Source organism: Hippopotamus amphibius, chromosome 5 (assembly GCF_030028045.1).
Source record: "Hippopotamus amphibius kiboko isolate mHipAmp2 chromosome 5, mHipAmp2.hap2, whole genome shotgun sequence".
In the NCBI taxonomy this organism is placed as follows: Eukaryota; Metazoa; Chordata; class Mammalia; order Artiodactyla; family Hippopotamidae; genus Hippopotamus; species Hippopotamus amphibius.
In genome coordinates this window covers 4,152,585-4,179,774 of record NC_080190.1, presented here as the reverse complement: position 1 = coordinate 4,179,774, position 27,190 = coordinate 4,152,585, and positions in this window count along the sequence as shown.

Below are 27,190 nucleotides of genomic sequence, written 5' to 3'. Positions count from 1 at the left end.
ATAGTGGGTTTTAGAGCTGAAAATCACACCCAGGCTTTCCCCAGAGCTTGCCCTCTTAGCCACAAATCTACAGGTGGATCTTCCCTTGAAAGGGCCAAGAGTTCTCAAGATGGACCAGAGGGTGGGTGTTCTAGACAGAAGGGTGATGGCAGAGGACCAAGGTGAGAACAGCAGTGGACCCCTGAGGACTGTGTGAGTACAGTGTGCGGGGAGCACGTAGGAAGTATGACTGGGCAAGGAGAGGGCCAGTGATGACGGCCTTGGGGATAGCATTGTAGGGTGTGGCCTCCTGCACAAAGACCTGGAAACACTGATGGCATGAGATGGGGCGGTGACCCGTGGGAGGAGCATTGTGGGACATCACTGGGCTGGCTCTGGGGTGAAGGACAAATTCAGACTGGGGGAGAGAGAGGATGCTCACGGAGCTGGGGGTAGGGTCGGGACGACACAGGGCCTGCCCAGCCAGGCACCAGGGACTCGGCTCTGTGGGATCCTGCTCCCCTGTGATGTCCTGGACTCAAACACAGAGAGGAGGGAGAGAGGACAACACGAGGCACGGCTTTCATCCATGAGATGGGGCAGGGAGAGAGGGAAGGAGGGAGGGAGGGAAGGAAACTTCCGGAATGCAGCAAACATTTGCTCAATCCTCTATGGGGGAGAAAAAAAAGCCAAACCAATTGAGCATATAATATTGACGAATGTCTCTTGGGCAAAAGTCACACCTAAGCCCATATGTTTTAACAAATTAAGAGGTAAATAATTTGCTGAAGGTAGCATCAGCCGCATCTGAGCATCTCCATCAGTGAGAAACCTTGGTCCCTCGACTACGGATGTCCATGGGAATATCCTACTTTATATTCCCTGGCAAAGAGCTCTCTGGCTCGATTTTTTGGGATGAGCGCTGGCTGCGTTGTGCTGAACCTGCAGACCCTCTGCAAGGAAGGAAGCCTGGCTGTGCATCTGTGTTGGCTTAAAATCCACTAGCAACCTCCTGGGGCTGATAAGACAGAGCATTTTCAGTAGGAAGAATTCACCCAGGACCGTCTTATGCATAAAAAGAGACATGCAAAGGTTACATCCTGAGTTTGAAGGGCCCGTTCATAATCCTGCCAAGAAAACATTAATTTATGTAAAGAAGCCTGGCTCAGCCCCCAAATGGTTAAATTTCCCGCAGTCTTGCGTTTCCTGTTCGTTAGTTGTGAATCTATCTCCATGTACAGAGGCCATCAAATCTGGTCACCAGAGACCTCCACGTCGACTTACATAGGGGTCCAGGGATTGCTCCTGTTCTTATGGAAAATATCTCCGAAATCCCCGAGCTGAGCATTTTGATCTCCTCTGCGGTGAGAGTGCTGCTGAGAAGGGCTGAAGAGTGCAGAGAACACTTTCCTCGCATAATTTCATTTGTCAGGAGAATCTTGCGGCTGACATTGGAAGAGTGATTTAATTGATTTTAATCATACACCTGAGAGCGGGAAATTGAGCCCTCTGTCCTGAAAAATAATTCTCGGCTTCCACCGGAATATCTAATTTGCAGCGAATAGTTTTTTCTTGAAGTTTTGTTGTGAAGTTTGGAAAACACAGATCAAGGGTGAATGTCAGATGGTGAATTGCAGCCCAGGAGGCCGAGAGCACCCAGGTGTGCCCTGCAACTTGCTGTGTGTGTTTCTGGGATGTTGGGACATGTGGCCACCAGCCGTGGGCACCGCCTGCAGAGTCAGCTGCTCTGAGCACCTTTGTCCTGTAAGGGAGCTGAGGGTACTGTGTGAGCCAGTGCCGCCCATGGTCTCCGACCCCTCATTAGAGGCATAGACCCCAAGGCTCTGGGGGACTATAGGCTGTCGTGGCCTTGACTGAAATCTGCGAGGGGACACATATTACCAAGTTTTCTTCCACAGAAGGCTTTCATCCGCAATGGGTCAACATGAAAAATAAATGAGGGTTGCTTTCATCTTCTTAAATTTAATCCACTATAAGGAAATGTTATTGCACAGAAAGAGCTTCTGGGTTGGAATGAATTTATCTACATGAGAGAAGTCAGGGCCAGAGCGTTTTACATCTGCTTCCCAAGAAAACCGCTGTGACCTTGTGCTGCTATTATTAGCTATTATTCAGATGGGACCATGGTCAGCAGAACTGTGCATATCACCCCAAATGCATGAACACGGACACCGCCCTGTGGTGCAGCGGCAAGTGGAGACGGGTCACATCGGTGTGAATCCTCCTGGGAAAAACCTAAGGGGCCCCCGAAAGTAGGTGCTCAGGAAATACCTACCGGATGTTCGCTCTAGAGACTTCTACTTCTCAGCTCTAGTGGAATACTTGGTTTCGGTAAAACCTGAAGACACAGGCTCGTGTCCCAGGGAGCGGGAGGCCATCAGGGCTCATGTGCTCACGAACACCTAACAGAGTCCATGCTGCCCGTACACCCCTCCTCCACCAACCAGAATGTCACCGTATTCATTTAAAATAAAAGTGTAGGTTTTATGGTACGTCTCTAGTTCATTAGCATGGCATCTCTCGTAAGAGCAAACGTCAGAAAAGCGTTAAAGAGGCCATGTTGGTTACTGGTAACCAGAAGCCTGGGATACAGCATATTTTGTCATATATAACGTGTAAAATTATGTGACTGTTTTACTGCTCCAAAAACGTGCTCCCTGGACTTCGAGGAGAAATAAAAACAAAGTGCAGGGAGCAGTGAGTAAGCCCTGTCGTTCATTTTCGATCTGAGGAAGTTTCTCAAGCCCTCTGGGGCCCTCTTGCCCGGTTCAGTGGGTCCTGCAGCCTGGGCCATGGCTTTGGGCAGTTTGCCCTGTGACCTTGAACGAGCTTTATTTCTCTCATTGCTAAAATGGGTCTGGCACCGGCCCTACCTGTTGCCTCGGGGTGTCATACATGAATAACCTCTTAAACAGGAACCTGGAGTCTCTTGAAAATAATTGGAAATTGAATACTTTGCTTTCTTGTGCAGGTGATCAGACTGGCATGCTGTGAGTGTCCAGGAGCCTCCAATCTGCAGGCGGACAAGTCGGCCCCCACGATGACAGCCACCGGCGGACGGGGAACGGGTCGTGTAGGGAGAATACTTGGTTTTGAATTGAAACGTGATCAGGTGCTGATTTCTGTGAAGGAAGGGACTGCCTTGGTCCCTCGGAGCCTTAGTCTTCCTATCTGTCAAACGGGAGATGCCCCATCGCCTCACTCTCTAACAGTGTAGGAGGGAGGGAAAGATAAAGGCTCTCAGAGTGCTGACCAAACGTGGGCTGTCACCCCTGTCATATTGGACACCTGAGATCTCCCCAGACAGCCGGCACTCCCCACGGACGCTTTACCCAGAATCTCAGGACGCGAGGCGATGCAGCCTGCACCGTGGATGAGGGTGGGGCCTCATCTGACCACTGTGTCTGCCCATGGCTGGCATTGTGCCCTTGACCCCAGCCCCCACTGGCTGAGGATGCCAGAGCAATGGAGATGGCCAGGCAGATGTAAATCCCCCAGAGCAAACCTGGTGCTTCCTGCAGGACGGGCTCTGATGGCTGCAGGAGGAACTGCCTGGAAGTCTGTGACTCTGCCTGGAAATTGACAAGACTGGTCCACAAAACAATAAACAATCAGCCGGTGGCTGAGCCTGTCGCTCTAACGTGGCGGGAAGTTAGAACTTGGCTTTTGAAGCGTACCTCTGAGATGCTTTGCCTTCTTAGGCTCAAAATAGACAAAGCACCGGGTGCTTAAAAATGATCCTCTTTAGAACATTCTCAGTTTTCCAAGGGTATCAGTAGCAGAAGCCCTCACATCTGGGCAAAGCTTTGAGTTTACAGAGTCCTTTTATAAACATGACCACACTTAACTTTCACAAGGATCTTCAAGCTCAATATTTAATATGCTAACACAGGCATATTGGGTCTAAGTAAATTTAAATTCAGAAGCAGAATTGGGTAAATTAAAAATGTGGGAGAAGTCAATCTGCTTCTTAAACACACATGTATGTTCTGCAATATATATTTTACAGTTATTTTTAGTCTTTCGACATCAATAGTATAAGCCAAGATATTTAATATTTTCTATTTAAGTCAATTTAGTCTCATTTTTTTAAAAAAGTGCTGGTTGTAACTCTCTAGATTTCATGACAACACAAGCAGGTTGTCATGAAACCAGTGGTGCAAGATTTTGAGTCTCTGTAACTATAACATTTTCAAAACTCTGACCCAAATATCGATATATTTTCTTTCGAAATTATAAGAGCAAGAGGGAAAGTAGTTGAGAATGATAAACACCTCCCATTTTTTCATCAGCTTTTCCTACCTTCAGCCCCTGAAACAAGTGGAATAACTTGTAGGTGGGTGGTCACCTGGCCCCAAGGTTAGCAAGACAGAGTGTGAGTCGGCTACAGACAACATCCCCTCTGCCTTTATGTACCACTTCTTGTCACCATGGTGTGTTCACACTAGTTCATGTCACTCATTTGTATTTAAAATATTTCAAACTATGAGCGTCTTTATTGAAATAAGAACATTTTTAAGCTGAGTAATTCTTGATGAAAACTCTTCTCTGCAGCAAGAATCAAGGAAATGTCTCTTCTAATGACCATTTGTTCGTGGATAACCTGTTTTCATGATTATATGAACTTTTCTTGGTAATTGCCATGTAGTGAACAGACTGGGGACTGTTGCCCCCCAATGAGTAATGGGGTCTTAGCGCATGTGCTGTTGTTCTGTATCATCACAGGCCTATCCCTGTGAGCAGCACCTGGACCAGGTGGACTTTTAGAGCATCCGCCCCCTTGGTCTCCCCTCCTCTCCTCCTCCTCTTCATTCTCTTTCTCTCTCTCTTCCCCTTCTTTCTTTCTTATTTATTTATTTCTGTTTTAGATAATTACAGATTCACAGGTGATTACAAAAGGATAGAAAAGTCTCAGGTACCCTTCACCTCATTCCCTCCAATGGCTACACATTATACAATCGTACAATATTAAAACCAGAAAGTGGGCGTGGGTGTCATCCACAGAGCTTTTTTAGATATCATCAGTTTTACATGCACTCTTTTCTCTGTGTGTGCATGTGCGTGTGTGTGTGTGTGTGTGTGTGCAGGGTTCTAAGCCACTGCATCCATACATTGATTCGAGTAACCAGCCATCACCATCATCAGGATGCCAGACTGTTCTAGGCTCCCTCAGTTCACCTTCTATAACCACACACTCTGGCCTCTCTCTAACCCCTGGAAAGCCCTCCTCTTTTCTGCATCTCTACAATTTTGCCATTTCAAGAATGTTATACAGAGGGAATCCTATACAACCTCATATGCAACCCGAGGTGGGCTTTCTTCACTCAGAATATCCCCTTGAGGTCCATCCAAATTATCGTGTGTATCAGCACTTTCCTCTGTTTTACTGCTGAGCGCTATTCCGTATACACACTTTGACGGTTCACCTATTGAAGGACAGTGGGGTCATTTCTAGTTTTGTGCTGTTACATATAATTCTGCTACACATATCTGTGTGCAGTTCTTCATTTCTCTGGCCAGGTGTCCAGTTGCTGAGTCATATGATCAGTGCATGTTTACTTCTTAAGAAACTGGCAGACTGATTTCCAGAATGGCCGTGCCTTTTTCCCGTCCCACCTGTGATCTTTGATGTATGAGCCATTCATCTGTTCCTCGTCCTGCCAGCATTTGGTGTCATCACTACGATTTCATTCTGACATTCAGCTAGGTGTGTAGTGATGTCTCATTGAGGTTTTAATTGGCTTTTCCATAATAGCTAATGATGTTAAATCAGGCTGTTCCTTTTTAACCTCATCAAATGATTGAACTTGTTTAGACATTGAGATAACCTCAGTCACCCTTCCTACCCTCCCCCCAAGAACCTTGATTCCACGTTGGATCCCCTGGGTGAGTGAAGCAGACCTTCTACTTAGTTATAGAGAGACACGTACCTCTCCAAGCGAGGCTCTCAGGTGAGCCCGGAGAGAGGAATGAGGAGGCTGCCAACACAACTTGGCAAAGTGTGGGTGTTCTTAGCTGAGCCTCCAGTGGGCCAAGGGAGCGGAGAGAGTGGGAGGCAGATCCAGACGTGACCCTGACAGCTGCAGCTTGGTCCCGAGGTTCCACGCAGCCCTGAGAGCTGAACCCTCCCTCTGTTTCCCTTTCTGTGTCTTACATCTCTGATCCCTCCCTCTCTCTCACTCAGTGATGTCCCTGTCGCACTCTTTTCTTCTATTCTTGGTAAATGGCAAACATTTACACCCCAACTAGAACGCCACCAGGATAAACCCCATGTTTGCTCTTTGGACGATATTCAATAAATTACAGTGAGCTGCAAATGTCACTGGCTTGGGAACTGTAAGTGCTTTGCCTGTAAGTCTTTAAGCAAAGACCCGCAGCTGATGCAGTGGTGAGGTAAACCCAGAGGATAAGCCCCTTTTAATGGGGGTGAGGAGATTCGCTGCAGCCAGCACAGCAGTAACTTGGACAGTGTGCAAGGTGACAAGGCTGGACTTACCTGATTGTCTAGAACCATCTCTTCAATGGGTCTGTCTCCTGCCTTCTCCAAAAGTAGATCGGTTCAACGAAAACCTGCCTAAAGATTGAACTAGCAAAACTACCATGCTCATCTCTGGGGACCAAATTTGGACCATTAAATTCACTTCATTTGTGATTTCAGTGACCTGAACCATCAATGGAGACTCTGTGATGTAAAATGTGAGAACAAGAATCCGCTCTACCTACCAGCTCCCTTTCCGCTAAAATGCCACGGCTGTTCTACAGAGAGGGTAACACATCTGTCTCCTCTCACAGGACAGGCAGGGTTGTTGAGTGTACCTGTCCTCCAAGACCTGACCCCAGAGGTGGACACAGGAAACTCGGTTCTCATCTATTACTTTCAGTGGAAGAATTCCTGTTCTCCATCCGACAAAGGAAACCTTTTTGTGCTCTTCAGGAAAGAGGCAAGATTTCTGAGCGATCAGGATTCCTTGAGCATCACCAGGTAGCATACTTCATGGACACACCTGCCCTGCACAGAGCCATTCTTGGGAGGGATGCTTGGTAAAGTGTCAGCTCCAGGACACACTGTATTTCCAACAGGTCGACAACTCAGGCAAATCACTGCTGCACAGTAGTAACACAGTTCAGTTTTTCTGTTTGTTGTCTACTTTCAAAGACTTTTTTGTTTTGGGTGGTCCTTATGACCCCACTAGCTCCTGTTAACTAATTTGTAGATAAACATAGGACAATAGCCAATTGGCACACAAAAGAACAGATTAGTGCATCTGTTTTAGTAATTGATAGTAATGGATTTAGTAATTGATTTGTAATTGATAAAATTGTGGCAATGAAAACAACATACTTGGTTTGGTTTCTTTTCTGCCCCGTCACCCACTTGTTCCAAGTGAGCCCAGAAGCTTCTTCTCAGCACTGTTGGTTGTCTGGACCCCATCCAGATTGTGAAGGGGGCTGGGAAAGAACGTGATCTGGCCCTTGGGATCTGAGCTCAGAAATCAGCCTCCCCAGTTCAAGCTACACTCTCCCTCTTAAATCACGTCACTTTTCACCAAAGCAGGATTTGAAGAGAGGTTTTGTTTTCCTTCTGAAGGATTCCCATGTCCTCCCCAGACTGAGGAGAAGACAGATAAGTGCTGGCCCCTTTCGAGAACTCCTGTGGGACCGTCTGCCCAGTTAGGCCAAGAAGAAGGGGAAGACTTTGCCACTGAAGGAACCATCCAACTTAAGGGAAGATGGACCAGGAGTGTCTGCGAAAGAGCCCTCCTGGAGTGATGAGGACCTTCCAGTAAAGCACCATAGGTGGGAACACACGCCTTTCGTATAGTCATTTGACAAATGTTTATTGTGTGGCGACCATGCACCATACAGGCACTAGGTTCACAGCAGAGAACGAGAGCCAAGCATTCTTCGCATCGTGAGAGCACAGGTGCTACTGTGTCTTCAGATGTTAATCACGTAACATCGTGAGACACTCACCATAGTCTTGGGAAGTTGTAATATAAACATCTGTGAAAGTCCACCTGGCGCCATCACTGCGTCCTGGTCTGCAGCCCTGGAAGAGTTTTCACCGCCGACGGGCCCTTCCTCCTGCCCAGCAGTCCAATCTTGCTCAGATGTCATCAGGGCAGGCTGATTGCTATGATGGAAAACCCTGAATCTCAGCAGCTTCAAACAGTAAATATTTGCTTCCCACTTTTGTCGCATCGTGTACTGGCTGGTGCAGTGAAGGCTGCTCCCGGAGGTGATGGCTTTGGGACCCAGAACCGTCCATCCTGTGGGCCTGGTGGGTGGGGGAGGAGGGCACGGAGAAGCCAGGCAGAGGCGGTGCCGTTCTCCACCATCACCACACCCATTCCACGGGCCACCTGGCCACATGTCCCCTCCTAGAAGGGACCAGAATTGGAAAGTAGGGCTAATGGTCTCCCTGGAGGACAAGGAAGAGGGATATCGGTGAGCTCTCCATGCACCCTCTGTCCTTGGAACCTCTCCCTTCAGCAGTGTGTGTTATCAGGACAGTGTGGTTGACAACTGGGCCATGTCTTTTATTGTTGGCTTGTCCCAGGAAACACTCATACCTGTGGCTAAATGTCAGCCACCCTCTCCTCTGTCTTGTCCATGGAATTATCTGGCAATTATTTTCTAAAAAGTAGCCTTGTCTTATTCTTTTCTAGAGTTATAAGTGAGATTGCATCATGGCTTTTTTTATTAATTAATTAATTAATCTATTTATTGGCTGCATTGGGTCTTTGTTGCTGTGTGTGGGCTTTCTCTAGTTGTGGCGAGCAGGGGCTACTCTTCATTGCGGTGCACAGGCTTCTCATTGCAGCAGCTTCTCTTGTTGTGGAGCACAGGCTCTAGGCGTGCGGGCTTCAGTAGTTGCAGCACATGGGCTTAAGAGTTGTGGCTCGTGGCTTGCAGCCTCAGTAGTTGTGGCGGACAGGTTTAGTTGCTCCGTGGCATGTGGGAATCTTCCCAGACCAGGGCTTGAACCCGTGTCCCCTGCATTGGCAGGTGGATTCTTAACCACTGAGCCACCAGGGAAGCCCCTGCATCATGTTTACTTTTTATTTAAAACTCTTTTTTTTGGTCCAAGGCTAGAGTATAATCAGCAGAAAAACAATTAAGTAATTGATACTTCTAAACAAAAAACACCACATGCTATGGTGCTGAGAGCCCTGCTCACGGGGCTGTTTGGAGACAAATGAGATGACACAGGTGAAATAAGCTATGATGTAGGTGTTCAATAAACACTACTTATATTTGTTATTATTTCACAGGAACTTTCAGGGAAGGGTGTGTAAGGAAAATATATCAGCAAATCAAGCTAACTGAAACTAAAGTGATCCATAATCTGACCTTTTCTTTGAGCAGCCAGGACTAAAAAGGATGTTCTGAGTCACAGGATGAAAATACAGCTTTGACAACTGACTCCACACGTTTTCCTGACTCTGCCCCAGGACCTGGTGGAGGTGCCGGGTGCTGGGATGGCAAGATGAACTTGCCCTCAATGGGGTCCCAATTTTGTAGGGAGAGACGCTTCCACGGGGCTTCCTCCAGGCTGCTAGCGTGGCCAGTGGAAAACAGTGCTTCCGAGACCGACCTCCGTTCGGGGCCGCGCAGCTGACCCCGTACTATGCCAACGTCTTCTTTCATTCAGTCAATATTGGTGGAGACGTTGGTCCGGGCGCAGTGGCACCCACTGGAATTTTCTGCTTTGTTTTTGATTCTCAAGTCTCAGTTTCTCCACCAAGGGAGGCGGGCTTCGAGATAATAAACGTGGGACACACATGGCTGGCGTGAGGTTGCGTGTGGAAGTGGGTGGAAGTCCGTCCCTAAACGACAGCGAGCTTACAGAGCCAGTAATGATGGACGTTACAGAACACATCATAGAGACACGCTTTTCACTGGCATCATCCACAGTGAAAACCAGCAGTCCAAAACGTTTCCCCACACACGAACCCACAGCTGCTGAGCAGCAACCATTTCTTGCACTTAAGACACTTGCCAAACAGTTCTACCGCCTGCCTGTCTCCAGTTGTTTCTAGAACTTTCTAACTTCTAGATTTTCTTTTTCTGCTTTGGGGTTTAAACCATGTATGTTCCTGTTGCTCTTGGCCACGCATACGGCCTGATGGATGACTTTAATTATTAATGAATTGTTTGTGTCCACTGATGAGACCTCGCGTTGTTTATTTTTAAACTCCGCCATTGTTTTGGTTAAAAAATCAGGGCAGGTAAATATTTGGAAATAAAATACAGAGGTATAACTATATTATAAGGCTATATCTCAGAAAGACATATGAAACAAAGAAGAAAAATAAGTATAAAAATAGTGAAGAACAAAGCATGCTGAACTCCAAACACCTAAGGCGAGTCTGGCTTTAATTTTTGAATCATCCAATTAACGTTTTTCAAGATGCTCTCCATCTTGAACTTTTTATAAGCGGACCAGGATTCCAGTAGCTAAGCAGGTGGTGATCTGGTGCGTGCTTTGCATTGCTTCTGATTTGGTGAAATGAATCGTTTAAAGAGAAGGCAGGATGGCCGCTCATACGTCAGCGGCCCAAATTTATTCTCCATTTGAGAATAAAAGAAAATTTTTCGTTCACCATTTGCCCTTAAATTTTTGATTGAGGGATATTTGCTTCCATTCGAGATAACTTGCTGACAACAAAGCCAGAGGCAGATTATTCCACAGGCTTCTTAGGACCCATAAATTGTGTTAATACCGACCATTATTCAGTGATCCCTGTGGTGCTTCACTTAGAAATGCGGCGCCCTGTCTCTTGAGCACTGCCCGTCACCCAGGTGGTCAGCTCCCAGGGCCAGAAGATGATACCCTGTGCCAGCAGCCTGTGGCCTCTCCTTGGGGGGGGGTTGCTGCTGACCTTGAGCAGTGAAGGGTTAGATGTTCCAGAGGGCTAGATGCTCACAAGCCACAGATGCCTCGTGGGTGAGTCCCTGACACCTACTTCCAAAGGGAGCCTGGGTCCCAGAGGTCAACCTTCTCCAGAGCGGCCTCCCTATGGCTCTTTTTTTTTTCATTAAAAATGAAAGCAAAAAGTAGAAGAAGAGAAAGAGAAACTGGTAACTCTGCATCCTGAGTCTGTCACTCACCTGCCGTCCCACTGGTACTCCCATGGCAAGATTGGGGGCCCTTGATCCTGAGAGTGGCAGCCCCCCAAGCCCATCCCAAGCCTGCCCGAGTGACAGCCAGCACTCTTCTGTGCAAGCTGGCAGATCTGGGCAGAGGGTGGGGAGAGGAAGCTGCCAGACTTCTTTGCAATTCAGATGGTAATGTTCTCCTGGGCTTGTTTACCATCTGCTGGGCACACAGACATTTCTCTATTTGGTCATTAATTAATGTCCTAACTACCAAGCCACACCAAACGTGCAGTACTGGTATTTCTGAGGCACTTGTTTACAAAGTCAGTGCAGCTGCATTTCTTTCAAATTCTAAAACTTTTTATTACTTGAGAATGGCATGGTCTGCAGTAGGTTTGAATTTAAGACAATTTTTTTTTTTTTTTCGCTCAGAGGTTAGTCAAATGAATAACATCTGAATATTTACCTTATTTTCAATGTTTTCCCTAAAAAACATCCTTGATCCAAGCAGCACAAAACTGTCTTTACTCCTTCAACAATCTGGAGATTATAGTTGATTAGGGCATAAAAGGAAATGCTCTTACAGTTCCCCAGCTAATGGCAACACCTACCTTTCCAAGTCAGGTACTGAATTGCCATCCTGATCTCATCTCCTGAAAACTTGGCTGGTCAAAACTTTGATTTTGGGTTGGTGGACACTCAGTTTAAACTTGCCAACTTACCTTGTATGCATCTCAAAATATCTTTGTGTTTCTGTCTCCTCTTTGAAATGGATTTGGGGGTAAGTGACCTCTAAAGATCAGGTTTGCAATCGTGGTCTATGTAATGCCAGATGGAGCTTGTGTTGATAACATAATCTGAGGCATAGGTTGTGGACTGAACGTTGGTGTCCCCTCAAAATTCATATGTTGAAACTCTTTCCCCCAAAGTGAGGGTATCAGGAGGTGCGGCCTTTGAGGTGTTATAGGATCAGATGAGATCACAAGGGTGGAGCCCTCACGAATGGGATTGGGGCCCTTTTTAGAGTCATGTCAGAGCTTTCTCACTCTCGCTCTCTCTCTCTCTCGCCCTTTCTCATATGAGGATGCAGCAAGAAGGTGGCCATCTGCAAGCCAGGAAGAGGGCTTTCACCAGCACCCACCCACGGTACCTCCCTGATCTTGGACTTCCAGCCTTCAGAACTGGGAGAAATAAATGTCTGCTCTTTATAAGCCACCCCATCTATGGCACTTTGTCATAGCAGCTTGGACAAACTAAGAAAGGAGGAAAGCGAAGACGTCCATGATGCTTGGCCTTGCCCTGGCTGGAGAGGGAGAGGCTGAGAGGGGATGATCTCCGCAGATGCAAGGCCTGCAGGACTGTCCATCCCTCTGCATGGGGTTGACTAGCCAGCTAATGAGCAGAATCAAACAATCGGCCCACAATGTGATTACCGAATGAGCCCCTGGCTTCCTAGTCCATGTGGGTGGTTTCCCAGGAAACTCGGAGAAGAACCTTTTGGACAGTTGCACCAGAAGTACCCTGGCATTCTTGCTTCATTAAACTGAACTTGAAACAACGAGGCTCCTGGGGAGGGCATTTGTGTAGCGCATTGGCCCCAGATGAAGCAACTTCTTCAAAGAGTATTTGGTATAATTTAGGAGGTAACGTCTTCCTGCCTCTGTTTCCTAGAGGTAGCAAAGTTATATGATTGGGCTAATTTGGTGTGTGTGGATTCGATGTTTCACATTCCATAGCAGAACCAGCTCATGTATCCTAGCAAATAGGCCTCAAATCAGAAAGCATAGAAAGCAATTTGGGTGAGAAAATATGAGGAAGGGTAAAAAGTGACTTTTAGTGTCCTTGCATCCCTGGACATTGGGATGACCCAATGTCCTATTGTCTTGGGAGTGTGGCTGGGCCGTCCTGGTCCTCCTGGCTTCCAGACGTGTCTCTGAGGAGGCCTAGGCTGCCATTGTTTCTGATGCCACAGTGAGCGTGGGCCAGGACCCCATGGCACCCCCACAGGTGGTTGTCCTCCAGGTAGAGGACGGAGAAGCCTCAGCAGAAGTTCCAAAGCGGAGGCCCAACTGTGGGCGGGACCCCTTCCACTGAGAAGCCCAGCTTCCAAGGGGCCATTCTCAGATGGCTCCTGCAGGCTACAGGCCCAAATGGCCTGACAGGTAGAAAGGATGCAGGCCAGGCTAGCTTCTGGGTTGGTAGAGAGGATGCAGGCAGAGGCCTGGCAGGTTCAATTCCAGGTGGAGATGGCAAGGCCAGTGGTGAACCTGGGGTGGGGCGAGGCCCAGCGGAGATGGGATGTGACTCTAGCAGGCAAGGAAGCCAACAGATAAAAAGCCAATTTCCTTTTATATGGCTTCCCTCATGGCTTTGAATCACTGCATGGACCACTCTGTGTCAATCTATCCCGTTAAAATATTGGCCAAAGAGACCCCTTGGGGAGACTGTCACCCTCCCCTGCCTTGGGCCCCAGCTGCAGCTGCTGTTGGGGTGAAGCCCTCCCACATTTTCACAGAGCCTTCGCAAAGGGAGGACAAGCCCAGCCCCACGCGTGGCTTCCTGGGGAGATCTAGAGGATTCTCACTACCTTTTGAGACTACAGGATGGAGTGACATTCCCCGAGCTGCTCAACAACTTCCCTCTAAACTGTTCTGAGCAGAAACACCTGTATTCACCCTTTTGGGAAATTCTGTGCTCTAGGCAGAGCTTTCCAAGGGGTGTCACCCTTCCTGTGTGTGTGTGCCCTACCCCCCAACTGCCTCCAAGCTGGCAGTCAGAGGAAGCACAAACTAGTGTATTGTCACCGACTCTGCTAATCAAAACAGACACACACCTGCAAACAACACTCCCCACCCCCCACCCCCACCCCCTGCATATTCTAAAGAGAAAACAATACCTCAAAACATTTCCTTCTGGACAGCCTTTGACCTCCGTGTAGGCAAACCTTGGGGAGAAATTCCTATCCGTAATGGCTTAAATCTATCAAAACACCTCCTTGATTGATAAACATGCTGGGTTTATATTATGATTACTGCATACAATTTTCTGTCAGTGTTAATTTATTTGAAAGTCTTAACCTGGTAGGGTATGACACCAGCAGTATTTTATAATGAGAACTGTGGAAATAAATCATCCCCTCCAAATAGTACAAAGAAAGCACGACCCAATCATTCACTACATGGGTGCCAGGACAGAACAGGCTCCACGTGCAAACATACAGGCTCATGCAGCAGCTGGGGCAACCCCCCCGGCGTCTGAGCCCTTGCACGCTCTAAGAATAATTTGGGCCCCTGTAGGTCTTTTCTCTGATGATGTCCAAGTGCTTTGAACACTTGGATGGGTGGGGGGTGAGGAGCGGGCGGGAATATCGAGGCACAGCCAGGTTCACTCTCTGGTCTGCAGTCGGGCTCCAAGCACATCCCAGACTTGGTACATCCAGCACCTGAACTAGGAGCCGAAACCCCAGAAGAGACACCCCGTTCATTCTCCTTCACGCAGGCAGAGGCCAACGCAGGCGAGCGAGCTGGAGGAGGCTGCTCTGAGGGTGACCTGGAGGAAATCACCAGGACAGCGTGATGCATGGGTGGCTGGGGGCCGGCGGGTCCCCGACCATCTGCCCCACTCCAGCCTGTGGCACCTGGGGTGGGGGGCATGCAGACAGGGGGCACGCCCGGTGGCTGTGGACCGCCCGACTCCGGGAGGCTGCTCTTCAATAGTTGAGGGCCATCCAGACAGTCCTGAAACACTCCCAAATGAACTTTGCACACAGACGTTTTCATTCGCTGCCTCCCTCCTCATGCATATTAACAAATGGTATGCGCGGCCTCATTTAATTCACTGATTTTACATTCGGATCACTTTCTCTTTTACAGCTATTTTTACCGGGCTTCATTAATCTTTGTTGAATACAATGGCATACATCTTTAATGCGGCCGCTGTCAAGTCGTATTTCAGCAAGAGCTGCAAACTGAATGACAGGGAGCAATATTAATAAATTTAACATAGACTATATCAATTTTTAACCGAAGGAATGTGGAAAGCTAAATGTATTATTTTTCGTTTAAATCACAGGGTTTATCACCGGTTAAGTAGCAGCGATTTCGGGGAAACTTGTGACGCGCCATGCAAATAGATTTACATCTCATTAATAAGTAAATTAGGCAAATGCCTTTCAAGTTCAGACAAGTACATAAGTGTAATCTCCATATTAAAGGAGTAGTCTTTGATAAACCACCAAGGAATTGTGGCAGCCAGGATGTGACATGTTGCCCGGTCTATAGGCCCACCTTAATTACACTCCTTCATTACTAAAGAGATAAGTGTCTCTCCAGTTAAGATTCTATAAATGAACAGCATGCCAGCACCTCCCAAATCATTTTTGCAGGAACCGTGAAAAGGTGGTCACAGTTATGAGCAAAAGCGAATTATCACCTGTGCTTTCTCTTTCCCGACCCCACCTTCACATTGAAATATTGAGACGATTCACCTTAAATTGATAAACGATCCCTTGAAGATGCTATTTTGTTTAAGAAAGAAAAGAGGAGGGATAATAGGAACCCCCCCAAAAAAATAAGAAAACAACTCTGATTTTTAAAAAATTTCTCTTCATAAATCCCAACAGAGATAATTTGCTGTAAAATGCAAACCCAGTGAGAACTTGTCTGTCTGTGTTAAATAAAAAGTTACGGTTGGCAGGAGGCATGTTTTTGCAGTAGCTTTAGTGATTATAGGAAATTACATGCAAAGCCAGAGTTCTGATCCTAAGTTAATTTATAATTGGAAGAAACTTATTAATTAGCTGTGTCGCTCTAATTAAGAATTAGAAGAGTGTGTGTTAGGAAAGCAGTCAGTAGCCAACTGACAGGAGTTGCTGAAAGCCCAGAAGAGACAGCTGCTCAGCCTTGCCCACTAGTGCCTGGCCTCTTCCGGGAGCCCTGCACGCACAATTGCACGCCCATCCAAGGGCCAAAGCGGAAGAAGCAGAATCTAGAGCATCCATTGGGCTGGCTGCCACTCAGGGCAGGTTTAGACCCAGCCCAGCCCCGCCACCCTGACCATCTCCCTCATGGGATTGGAAGCTTCTAGAAACACACACACCTCTAAGCTCACATCCTGTCCTACTGTCTTTACCTGGTGCTATTTCTGTTTCTCAACTGACTTGATCTTCCTCTGCCTTTTTTTAAAGCACCCTTCTTATTGTTTTTTTTTTTCCTCTATCCACTGACAAATAAAAAAAGGATTAAATGTTCAAATATTTACAAAAGTCAGAAGTTTTCTAAAAACACACATTTAATTAAAAAACAAATTTTAGAATCTTTAATTCCAGGGCCTTCCCACATTGGCTGCTGCTTCTTGCAGTGGATTTTTTATCTCCCACTGCAAACCCGGAGCTGTGGAATGACTTCTATTCTGTTGGGTTATGAAGACAGGAAATGAAGTAACAGCACAAACAACAGGATGAAAAGTACTGTCCAAGTTAATTGTTCACTGCAAGAAAAGAAAAAAGATTAATTTTTTTTTTAACCCAAGCTAAACCTTTCTGGTCTGTAAGGGTCATTTTTCATGTACAGGTTTGCTTTCAATTAGGGCAGAACAAAAGCTCAAGTGAGCATTGGAGAGAAGTCAGTTTTCTTATTTGAATACCAAAAAAGCTGTCCCCCAGCTAATGATGCTTAAAAAAAAAAAATCTCTGCATTAGCACATTTCTCCCATTCTATTCCATGTGCTGGCAAAACACAAGATTCCTGATACACTTATCTTATGAGGTTAATGATCTTTTGTTGTCTACCGTAAGCCTATTATTCATTTTAAATTAGAGGCAAAGTGGTGTGTTTAAAAGTAATTCAAATGGGAAGTAGTCTTTCTTTAAAATAAGGGGTTTTAATCCCCTTTCACAATTATTAGCCTGCACTTAGTTAAAAGAAAGGTTGTATAGGATAAGGAGCAACTGGCTAGATATTTTGGATGTTACCTCTAATGAAACTCTAGAGGCAAGGGCACTATCCCCACTTCTGACATCCCTCTGCTAACCCTGTGGGTGTTCAATAAAACCTGGGAACTTATCAGTGAAGCTAGGCATTCAGACTGTAGTCTGGGGCTTGTTTTGTAGAGTTTGCCGTAAGTCTAGGTAAAGATGACCCATTTTCAGAAGGAGCTGAAATTCTAAAAGGCAAACCTATTTTAAAGTTAAGCCTGAAGATGGCCGAGTTTATCTTGAAAAGGTTAAAGTCTCTAGAACCTATGGCTTTTCTGGTTTATACGTACATTTCGAGGGTCCTGGGAAACCCACTGAAGTGGGTGCTCACATGTGTCAGCCTCGGGGTCAGGAAATGCATCTTCTCCAGGGACAGGGCACATCGTCTGTGCTCCTGAGGCAAGTGATTGGTGGCGGTCCTCTCCTGCTGCTCACACCCATCACCCCACACCCCTCCTCTGGCAGCCCAGAACCCTTTCCAAGTCTGCCTGGTGAACTTGCAGCCTCACTGGAAGGTGAAGCTCTGAATGTCAAGCCCTCAGCCTGCTCCTCTCCAACACCCGCTGGTCAGACTCTGCTCGCAGGACAAGTGAAGCCTTAGGAGGGGCCCCTCTGCCACTGTGCCAGGGCAAACATGTCTGTTTCTATGTCCCCAAAAGCTAGCATGAGGCTCAGCACATAGTAGGCGTTTTCTTTTTTCTTTTTTAAATTGAGCAATAGTTTATTACAACAATAGAATGGAAATCTGCAATATCATTTCAAAAAATAAGTCTTGAATTGAGGTTTAAAATAGTGACTTAAAATCTTATAACCTGGATTAAACTTGCTGACATCCAAGAACCATTATCAGGTATACGAGTCGAGTCACTCATCTAATTTCTCATTTCTTCTTTCAAGTGGCTTGATTGTTTTGTCCTTCAACCAGTGACTGAGTAGGCGTTTTATGTCAGTGAAGGGAGAACAAGAGGTGATGGAGCAGCTGACACAGAACTTGAACTCATCTCAGTAGCTTCCCAGCCCCTCAGAGTCGCTTGCTTCCTCTCCATCCCACCTTCCCTGGGAGGAGGGGCACTCCTGCTCCTCTTAACCTCTGGCAGTTTGAAGGGGAATCTCCAACATACCTTGTCAGGGCCAGGGGACGGTGGGGGGTGGAGCTTCTTTAGAGTAGAAGGTGGCCGTTGGTTTTGAAGAAGGAGCAGACTCTTTGGTGTTTCCCCAGAATCTCAGATCCAAGCAGAAGAAGCATCTGGGCCCCTTAGATCCCCTCAGCCTGCCAAGTCTCCCTACCCTGTAAGCTCTACCGCCTAGGAAAGCATGGTTGGCCGAGGAGGGTGTGGAAAAGAGAAAGCAGCCCGATGATGGAGGGAACCTGTTTTCTTGGATGGTTATGTTCATTGGCCCCCACTGCTGTTTCCTTGGCTGCTTTAGGATGCAGTGAGTCCAGAAGAGAAAAAGAAACATGCGAATACTAGTCTAGAAGAAGTGTAATATTCATTATTTATAAAACATAATGATTGCTTTCTTGGAAATTTTAAGAATTGAAAAGATTTACTATAAATATTGGAAATAGTAAGATTTCAGTGGCATACATAATTTAAAATTAAAAACTCACTTGCCTTCTTATACATCAAAGCTAATTATTTTAATAATAAAATGGATATAGGATTCCATTGATAAGAGCAAAACCACTCTACAAACTACCCAAGAATAGTAACCAGGAAATACACAGGAAAAGTATATGAGGAAAACTATAAAAATCTATTGAGACATAAAAGAAGACTTGAATAAACAGAGAGGCATATCATGTTTTCAAAAAGACTTAATATTATAAAGATGACAATACTCCCTAAATTATTTTTTATGCTAAATATCATCCCAATAAAATTCCAACAGGACTCTTTTTGTGAGTTAGATTTTAGGAAGGGATAAAATGATTTCTAGGTTTAATATAAAAGGTAAACATGGGACTTCCCTAGTGGTCCAGTGATTAGGACTCCATGATTCCACTTCAGGGGGAGTGGGTTCAATCCCTGATCAGGTAACTAAGATCCTGCATGCTGGGTGGCACAGCTCCCCCCACCCCCAAAAAAAGGAAAACATGCAAAATTTTTGAAACAACAATATTAATAAGGAGGAAGAACTGACTGTATCATATATCAGACAACTGTAGAATTAACACAATGTAAAATGGTGCAAATACAAAGAGATCAAAAAAGCAGAAGGAAGAATTAAAAAAAAATACCCAAGTAAGCATGGCAATTAAGTATGTGCTTTTTGGTGGTATTTTAAATCAATGTGAAAAATACATTGCTTACTAGATGGTGAGGGGATCTCTGAGAAGGCCTTTGTTGATGGGGGTGGGGTTATGCCAGCGTCACTGGGGTGTCACGCAGATGTCCAGGTGTGCTTTCACAAGGTCAATGAAGAGCTGCCTTTTACCAAATCCTCATTTTATTATTTTGGAAGTTTTTCACATTTGGGTTATGACTTTGTTGACTCCAAAGATGGGTGCTTGTATATATGCATTTGAAAATGTTCAAGCAGGTGGCAGTAAAGAGTCTTGGTTGAACACAAGCTGGTGTATGATGACAATTTTCCAGCATAGGGAGGTCAAGTGCCACCTCTGACATGGTTGAGATGTGCTTCCGTCGGCTTTGGGCTTGTGGAGGAAGCTCAGGCTCAGTGACTGAACCATCTTGTTCATCTGGAAATGCTGAGCACGGCCGTAGCCTCTGCACAAGGAGGACCGGGCCTGCTAATGTGACATCCATGGATGTCATTTTTAAAAGTCTAAAATAAATAAAATCAAACGTAAACAAACAACAACAACACAACAATAAGAAAGCTGTTAGCGTTAGTGTCCTGCCTAGGAATTTGAGCATTTCATGCTGTAGACTATATTCTTTACTGTTTGTTTAATTTATCAGAATAATATTACTGAGTTTCCAATTTAAACTCCAAGTGCTTTCAGTATTTCATGAATCACTATGCAATTAGTAATATTCATTTTCTATTAATAATTTATTTTATAAAACATTTAATTTGTGCCGATTATTATTATTGAGAAATAATAGTATTTTAAGTTTTTTTTTTTCCTTTTTTTTCTTATTTGCACGAGGGCACCCTATGGGCTAGAAGAATCCTATTCCTCATAAAATATACCAAATTTCAGTCCCCATGTTTTACAGCTTTAACATAAAATATAAAACCCCATCTGAGGTGAAGAAATACATAAATGACCTGAAGAAGCGTAGGGGGATACTTCAATGCTTAAACCAGAGGGTGAAATCATAAGGAAGAAAGATGGAGAGATTTAGCTAGGAAAAAAATTACATTAGCAAACAGGCAAAAATTAAAGTAAAGCAAGCTAACAAACAGAAAGCAAAAATCCCTAAGGAAAATGCAGACACCTGACGGACACCTTTCCTTTCCAGACACATATACCTTTCCTTTCTGGGAAAGGTGTATCCCAGATGTACACGGAGAGAGCTGGCAACCTACTTCATAAAGTCTTCTTTCAGATCAATTCAGAAAGGTTAACACCTCAGTATAAAACTGGTCAAAGAAATTGTAAAAGATGTTAAGAATCACTGTAATCAGAAAATGAAAATTAACTTGAGGTACCATTTTTTTCCTATTAGGATGAAAAAATAATAAAAATATACAAAAATGAAATATGCAGAAAATTTCAAAAATAAATTGAGAAAATAATACACAATGCTGAATATGATTGAGGAAATGGACATTCGCAGCCGTCAGAGAAAGAAATTTGTACACATTTGGGCAAGGAAATCATTGCAGTGTAGTACAGACTTGAGCGTTGTTCACATTCTTTCATTTTATTTCAATGATCAACGTAAGAAAGATGATGTAAAGACTTTTTTTTCTGAGTTGCTTATAAAAAGAAAAATATTTTAAAACACTGAGACTTCATATAGTGGAGAACTGCTTAAGCAAATTATGAAATATCCATAAAGTAAAATACTATATAGTTATTAAAGTGACAATGTAGACTTATAGTTAATATAATATAACCCCGTGTAGCATTATTATGAATTTGTATACACACACACAGACACACACACACACACACACACACACACACACTGGAGTTACATACACCAAAAATTAGCAATGGGTTTCTGCATGACTTTAAATGGCTTAATAATGAGCAAACAAGCAAAAATTATAATCAGAAAACTTGTAAAGCTTTCTTTGAAGAAAATATTTTTTTGCTCAGATTTAAATAATTTATCATTCTGAACAACTGGAAAGTAGTGGCACTGAATAGTCCAGTTAGGGGACTGGACCACAAATCTGAATAAAGATGCTAAGATGTCACCCTGCATCTAAGAGACAAGTATGTTTGGCTTGCAATTGGGCCCTGCCTGGCCCAGCAACGGGCATAGCAGCCATTCGAGGCACAGTGATGGGGGAGGAGTAAGGGAAGGATGCTCAGGCTAAGGAGATGCTGGGGCAGACAGTGCACGGAAAGTGCTGCCGGGTGCATCCCTCCAGTTCCACTCCCTGCTGCTTCAGGAGGTCCAGCTCCTGGTTGGGTACCTCCCTCCCACCCTCCCTCTGCATCACCACCATCATGTGCTCCCAAGGCCAAACCCACTCACTGTGCTCTGTTGCTGGATGACTTCTGAGCAGGCATGGGACAAAGCTGCCAAGAAATGGGAACTTGGAGGTGGATGCCAAGAAACGGGAAGCTAGTACCCCTGGGGAAGTTTCAGATGTGCTGGGCGGAGCTTGTTTTACATGCCGACCCCTGGACCCACCTGCATGTGCTGAATCTGGCTCTGTGGTTCTCAGGCTGGCTAACCTCGGGTCTCTCTCTAAAATTTCCAGGTGTTGCATGCCCAGGGGTGAGAAGACGCTGCTGTTTAATGAGCAGGATGGTCCTATCACTAAAGGAATATCAAGCGGAGCCCACTGTGCAGGATGGATGAGAGCAGATTCCAGGCCCCCGGTCTCCCCTTGAACCTGCACTGCCACCCTGACCCACTGGAGCTTGTGTTTTGTAGCCATTCAGAGTCATAAACACCTGGAAACCAGGCAAAGGCTGTTGGAATAGCCCACCTGTGAAGGCTGAAGAAACAGAAAATAGATATTTTTTTCTTTCCGTACCTTTATACTATTTCTTGAGTTGTGGTGATAACATTCTTTGCAAGAAAAAAATTAATTAAGAATATATAAGTTAGATACAACGAAGAGTGCAGACTGTGTGATAACACAAAACGTGTAGTGAGAGATGCAGGAGTAAAGTGTGTTTTGTAGCCTGAGTGCGACCACTTACACAAGGCCTTGCCATTTCCGGCTTGTGGGAGGCTTTCAGGACAGATAATATAAGGTAAATAAAATATTCTTGATGAACAAATGAATGGGTGCATAAATGACCACATGAATTTTCAGAGAAGACTGCAAGGAAATATGGAAATGAATTTTGAGGAGGAGAGAGAATACGGGTGATTTTTAAAATTTCACTACTTTTATCTGCTTATCAAATTTTCTTGAATGAATTTATATTAATTTATTGTTTAAAAATCACGAAAACAGAATCTAATTCCAAACCAAACTTCCAGCTTAAAGAATATAGAGCCTAGATTCTTGAGAGGTCATACAGGGGTGCAGGAAAGAGTTACACAACAACGATGAGGGCTGAAGGTGTTCTTCAAACAGACACTGTCACAGGGAAAAAAGTGTGGACTTTTCCACACTAAAAGGGATGAAAGTGACATAGCAACAACCAAAGACAAGTGTGGATCTAAATTGGATCCTATCAAAGATATTCTTGGGATAATTAAGAAAATTAGACTTTGGTCTGGGTATCAGATAATATTCTCACATGAGTTATATTTTTTTCAGTGTAATAATGTATTGCGGCCGTGTCAAATAATACATCTGCTTATACTTAGGGCATGGAAGGTGAAGTATTTGTAATTCGAGTGTCATGGAATTTCAACTTTCAAATAGTTGGAAAATTTCCAAATACGGAAAGAAAATATGTGTAAAAACATACAAAGGGAGATAGCAAATACGGCAAAATGTGAACAGTTGTTAGATCTAGATTGAAGGTACACAGGTGTTTCTTACATTAGTTTTTTAGTATTTCTATGTGTTTGGAAATATTCATAACAAATTGTGGAACATTTAAAAGTAAATAAATCTATAAAAATATATACGTATAAATGTGTATGTGTGTTTATACATATATGTGTGTATACTTATACACACACACTCATATACATCCATAAAAACACATGTACGTAGTCACCACAGCTCTCCAGGTTACAGCAAGAAGGATGTAGGAAGCAGAGTTGAGGTCCCCGGAATGGTCCTATTTCTATATTTCTTCCTGATCCCCTCAGGGGTCTGTGCTCCCAGCCTGCCCTTCTAAGGGTGCCTCCCTGTTCAGTTCAGACCCCCCGGCTTGGCCCAGGGTCTCTGGGGAGGAGGAGAAGGAAGTCACAGCTGTCTCTCCACTCGGGGACAATCTTCAAGACCAGAAAGGTGCCTGCAGATTCCCTGGCATTTACAGACAGCATGATGTGGGAAAATGTCCACGTGGACTTTCTACCCTTCTGAATCGTATAGGAGAAACCGTGTATGTGTGTCCTGGGGTGAAGGTGTAGAAGATCCGCAGGGGGACCTCTCAAAGGAGGAACTGGGCCAGGACACCCTGAGACCCAAGAGAACCCCCGGGAAGCTGGTCCCGTGGAAATGCAGTCATCTTGGGGGCTAATGGTAAGAAAAGATGCTTCGGCCATAGGGTGTCAGAGTTGCACAGCTGCGCGCAAGAATCAGAGCATAATCAGTACAATTTTAGTTCTATAGTATAATCACAGAGCTTGTAAATGATTCACATACCATAAAATTCACCCTTTTCCAGTGTACAATTCAATGGTTTTTGGTATACTCACAAGTTTAGGCAGCCATCACCTCTGTCTTCCAGAATATTCTCACCACTACCTCAACAACTGTACCATTAGCAGACAGTCACCATTTTCTCCTGTGCCCAGCTACAGCACATCTACTTTCCACTTCCATGGACTTGCCTATCGTGGACATTTCAAATAAATGGACTCATACAACATGTGGCCTTTTGTATCTGGCTTCTTTCACTTGGCGTGTTTTCAAGGTTCAGCCATGTTATATCAGGTAACAGTGCTTCCTTCCTCTGCATGGCTGCACTAATTGCATTTTGTTTATCCACTGGGCAGGTGGTGAACGTTTATGTTGTTTCTATTGTTTGGCTCTTAAGAATAATGCTGCTATGAACATTTTATAACCTGTGTGTGCGCATACGTTTTCGGTTCTCTTAGCTCAATACCTTGGAGTGGAACTTCTGAGTCAACAAGGAGCTTCCAGACTTTTCCAAAGTAGCTGCACCATTTTGCATTCTCGCCAGCAGCATAGGGTCCTAGTTCTCCACACTCACCAATACTTGTTTTTTTCCGTCTTTTTTTATTGTAACCACCCTAGTTTGATTTGCATTTCCTTAATGACTAATGATGTGGAGCATCTGTTTATGTGCTTTTTGCCCATTTTTATATATTCTTTAGAGAAATGTCTATTCAAATCCTTTGCATATTTTAAAATTGGGTTATTTGCATTTTGAGTGTTGAGTTGTAAAAGTCTTTTTATATTCTGGGTATTACACCCTTATAATAATTTGCCAGTTTTTTCTCCCATTCTATGTGCTATATTTTCAAATTCTTGATTGTGTCCTCTGAAGCATAGAAGTTTTTCATTTAAAGTCAAATTTATATTTTTTTTTCTTTGTTTACTCCTGCTTGGATGTCATATCTAAGAAATCATTGCCTAATCATGGGTCACAAAGATTTATACCTATGTTTCCTTTTAAAAAATATATAGCTTTAGCTCATACATTTAGGCATTTGATCCATTTGAGATAATTTTTGTATATGATGGGAGGTAGAGGGTTAGACTTCATTCTTTGCATGTAGAAATCCAGTTGAAGCATCATTTGTTGAAAACACTCTTTTTATTCCATTGGAATGTCTTGGCATTTGTCAAAAATCAACTGACCATAAATTCATGGACTCCTGGTTCTAGTCCATTGGTCTATTTGGCTACCCCTATGCCAGTACCACACTGTCTTGATTACTGTACGTATATGTTGCGTTTTGAAATCAGGGAGTGTGAGTCCTCTAAATTTGCTCTTTTTTATAAAGGTTGTTTTGACTATTCTGAGTTCCTTGCTTCTCCATATGAATTTAGGATCAGCTTATAAATTTCTGCAAAACACTAGCTGGAATTTTGATAGAGATTGAATTGATTCTGTAGATCAACATGGGGGATATTGCCTTTTTAACAATATGAAGTCATCCAATCCACCAACATTTTAAGATTTTTTTTTTGTAATTTCCAGTATAAGTTTTCTATTTCTTTTGTTAAATTTACTCCTATTTTATTTCTTTTTGATGCTATTGTAAATGAAATTGCTTTCTCAATTTTGTTTCTGGGTTGTTCATCACTATTATTTAGATATAATCGATATTTTTATATCAATATTGTATTCTGCAAATTTGCTGAACTCATTAGCTCTATTATTTTCCATGGCTTCTTTAAGATTCTCTGTATATGTGAGATCATGTCACCTGAAGATAGAGATAGGTTTATTTCTTCCATTTTGGTCTTGGATCTCTTTTATTTCTTTTCCTTACCTGATTGCCCCGGCTAGAACCTCCAGCAAAATGCCAATTAACAGTTGGAAGAGTGGACATCCTTATCTTGCTCTTGACTTTAGGGGAAAGCTTCTAGTCTTTCAGCATCAAGTATGAGGTCAGCTGGGCTATCTCAAAGGTGTTCTTTATCATACTGGTGATGTTCCCACCTATTCCCATTTGTTGAGGATTTTCGGGTGTTTTTTTGAAATAAAATGGTTATACACAGCTTTTTGAAAAACACATGGTGGAAATATCTCTTGCAGGAAAATGTGTCTGATACAATTTAACTATATAACTTAAAAATCTTTAAATGTTATCTTGTAGACATCAATCGTGAATAGAGAAAAGCATGGAAAGAACTAAGATGGAATTAACATTGTCTCTTTAGACGGTGAGATTGCGGGTGCTCATTCTTGATAGTTTCCTATATTTTCCAATAAGTAAATATATCACTTTTCTTATCAGGGAGGAGAGATCACTGAAAAACAAATACAATTGCTCTGTGTTAGAGAGAGAAAGAGAGAGGGCCAGTGGTGAAGAGAGAGAGAGTATGCGAGTCAGAAGCCCAGCTGTGAGGCTACATCCTATGTGTTGCCCAGAGGGCTTACATCTTGGTTTCTGGGTGAGAAAATGAGAAAGCTCTAGAGCGGCTGGAACCTTAGGGGATAACATCCTGGAGGAAGAGGAGGTGCTCCTGGGGCTGAGCATCTGAGGGGCAGCAAGTCATGCGCCACAGCTTCATGGGGAGAAGCAGGAGAAGGTTCCTTCAGGGTTGGAGTGATATCCAGCCTGGGAAGTCCTGCGGATCCGCCTGTGGTGGGTCTGCTTAGGTTTGGAGTATGAACTTGTTCCCATAGACAAGGGGAGCCATCGACCTTTGTAGATTTGGATGCCAGTGGAAGTTGAGCCTAGAATGGGTTCCATGGCTGAAGAGGGCTGCAAGTATTCGAGTCAAGTTCTAAATTCAGTTCCTCCCATTCCTGGAGGTAAAATAAGAGTTGAAAACGATTCAGGAAGTGCCATAGGCAGGGGCCGTGGCAGAGAGAGGTGAGAATGGCAGTTCCTTGAAGTGACGCACTCTCACATCCCCACTGCCAGGTAAATGCCTGGACTACATCACCTGCTCAGTCAGTTTTGTTACAGTGAATCATTAGTCAGTTTCAGGCTAGGATACTCCTAGCCTGCACTGTATCCCCCCCTAAACACTTTAACTCAGATTAATAAGGGCTGTCTGGAATTCTTTTTTTTTTGTTTTTATAAATTTATTTATTTACTTATTGGCTGTGTTGGGTCTTCATTGCTGCACACGGGCTTTCTCCAGTTGCAGCAAGCAGGGAATATTCTCCGTTGTGGTGCGTGGGCTTCTTATTGTGGTGGCTTCTCTTGTTGCAGAGCATGGGCTCTAGGCACGCGGGCT